The sequence below is a fragment of the Populus euphratica genome, unplaced genomic scaffold (genome assembly GCF_000495115.2).
Source record: "Populus euphratica unplaced genomic scaffold, PopEup_1.0 scaffold32.1, whole genome shotgun sequence".
NCBI classification, from domain to species: Eukaryota; Viridiplantae; Streptophyta; class Magnoliopsida; order Malpighiales; family Salicaceae; genus Populus; species Populus euphratica.
Genome location: NW_011499861.1, coordinates 1,332,854 through 1,336,193, shown reverse-complemented (window position 1 = coordinate 1,336,193; position 3,340 = coordinate 1,332,854).

Here is a 3,340-nt window from a genome sequence, read left to right as displayed (position 1 = left end):
TAATAGCATCTCCAAGATAAAATTTGATCTCTTAGTTGATGTATAAAATGGTATAAATATACTTCTTCCATGTGGGAAAGAGAAAAAAAAACTAGATTCTCCGTCTATTTGCTAATAATAATCAAAATAATAAAGATTAAATCTGATAAATAAATAAATAAATAAAAATAATGACCAAAGTTAATATAAAAATTAAATTTTAAGAGATGAAATTGAAAAATAAATATTCAAAACAAAATATATATAGCAATCAAAAGTTTGAAGATCAAATTTGATATAATTAGCAAATAATGATATTTTTAAATTTTTCACAACTTTCAAAAAGTGTTTTTCATCTAAATTTTTTAGGAAAACACTTTATTGAAAATCAAGCTCAATTTTTCTTTAACTAAAAAGTATTTTCCGTTGATTAAGTTTTATAATGGCAAACAAATATAGGAAAGTTTGGAAAGTGATTTTCCGGAAACCACTTTTCAAAAAATAAACACAGCAAAAAAAAAAAATATTTTTCAGGAAACCAAGTTAAATTTTTATTTGATCGAAAAATATTTTTCATTAACTGAAAAGTGTTTTTCATTGACCGAAGAATATTTTTTTTTTTTTTTTTTTGTTACTAATTCATTTTTTGTTTTATTTGACCGGTCGGATATATCATGTTAGATTATTATTTTTTAGATATTATAAATATTTATGGATAAGGTTTATATAGCTAACTTTTGCTGGTTGAGTTTAATTGGAACTAAAATTTAAGCTCAATAAATTAGTTTAAAATTTTTATAAGTTATAATATATTAATTGAGTTCATCTGTTAAAATAGAAGAATCAATTGCAAAAAAAAAAAAAAAATTAATTAAGTTTTAAATAACAAAAAAAACCCATTCATAACAAAGCATAATAAATTATGAACAAAAATTTGAATTAAATTGTTACAACTCCATAATTTTTTATGAGAATATCAACTCTACTCAAAAGCAACAGTAAAATACCAATAAACAGCCCCCCCCACCACAAAAAAGCCCCCCCCCCCCACACACACACACAATCAAGTTTATAACAATTACTTAATAATAAAAATTAAAAGAGAATTGTTTAACAATTACTCACCTTCTCATATGGTTAATAAGGACTTATCTCGTTTTCAAGTCCATGGTTAAAATTAGCAAATTCAGAAAGATAATAAAATAGCTTAGTTAATTATAACTTAACAAATTAATTTAAAATATTTATAATATAAATAAAAGTTACATAGTTAAAACATACATGATTATAGTTTTCCAAACTTTTCAAGATCATTTATTATTTATGAAAAATTTATTGGCATTGAAGAAAAGCAAAGTTAATTTTAGTAGCAAATAAAAACTTCAACAGTTGTTAAATATTTTTTCAATTCAAATTTACTCTTCTCGTTATCATCCATTGAAAGATTAATGCTTAAAATGTATTTTCTTCCACCTTATTAGCATTCAAATCTTGAGAATGATTATTTCTAATTCAAGTTTCTTCCATAAACTTAATATCTTAGGAAGTAAAAAACCATTACAAGTATATCTTTCATCTTTTTCATTAACCCTTTTACCATCACATAGACTTATACATTTAGTTTAAACAAAACTTCACATATTGTAATACAGATCTAAAATAATTTTCACCAATAAAAAAGAATTTATATCCTTAAACCTTTCTTAATATTTATCAAACTTGAATATTATATTTGATATCATTTTGCAAGTCTAAATATCTTTATTTTTAGACAATTTAAAATTATGCATGTGTATAATGACTAGTTCATAAAAGAAAAAATTATATATGATATATGAAGAATCTAAAAATTTCAAAGTTATCTTATAAAAAAATTTATAAGGATTATTGAATTTTGTCAATTTACATTACTAGGAGGTCCTTTACGTTTTTTTGTATTCTTTGAATCTATCTTTAAAAATATATCACATACGTAGGATTATCCTCCTCTAATCTATAAAATATTTTCTCTAATTTTACAACTGTATCTAACATCAAATAAATAGAGTTCCAACAATTTAGGAATTCTAAAAAAAATCTAATATTACTTTTAACTTTCAATTTCTCCATACACTTCTTAAAATACATAAATATTGTAGGAAAAGATCTTACAAACTTAAGAGCAATTCTAATTTTAATAATTAAGTTATTCATTTCACTTATCCCATCGTTCACAATAAAATTTACAACGTAAGAATAACACATAACATGGATAAAATTATTATTTGAAAATATAAACTTCTAATCCTTGATCTTTATTTAAAAAAAAAGAAATGACATTCACATTAGGACTTTCATTATCTAATATGATAGTTAAAATTATATGAATGTCTCAATTACTCAAACAACTCTCTAATATTTTTCTAATAGTCTTGTACTTGTGATTAGAAACATGATAAAAGTTTAAAATCCTTTTATTCATATTCCAATCATTATCTATCTAATCAGTTGTGATACACATATAATATAATTGATGTTTTGGATAAAAATTTAAATGTCACTTGTAAGACACTCATGTTTATTTTTAATGTCTTTCTTTAAGTTTTTCTTCTCTTTAAGTATAAAGGTACAAACAATTTATTACATTAATGACTCGTGAGGGGACAAAAAATATAGGTTGCATGGCTTAACAAAACTGTTTAAATCCTAAATCTTTTATTATCCTATATAAAATATTATTACAAATAATCATCTTACCAAGTATTTTTCTACAAGTTTCTTAACTAAAACTAACAGTTTTAAAAATATCTCTAATTTCATCATTAACTCCTTTAAAGGTTTAAGCCAATATCTTTTTTTTTTTTCATCAAAATACCTACTTTAAAACTATGCATACGATTTATTTAAGTGTCATGGAACTTTGAAACCCATACTTAATTTTATTAACAATACTTATATAGAGCTATCCTCAATGATAAATTAAAACCCTTTATTATATTAAAGTGAGGTCAAGATATATAGTTCTAGAGGCCACGTTCCTTTTCTTGTTATCATTGTTGCAAGTAGCATTTGCAAAAGTGGATGAAATAGATTTGATCTCTGCTAGAACAACAACATCATTCATTAGAGGAGTAACATCATCATTCACTAAAGGAGAACTTATAAATCAACATTAATTTTTTGAAAAGAAGGTCTTGAATTCTTCATCTTAAATAATAAAATTTAATCAATTTTATTTTAATATTTATACAAATATCTTTCTCCATAAAATAATAATAATAGTAATAAAAAAAATTCAACAAAGACATCAAATATATAATACAGTCACAAAGAAAATTATATATCATTCACAATATTTTCAAATTTACAAAGTTTAAATTAT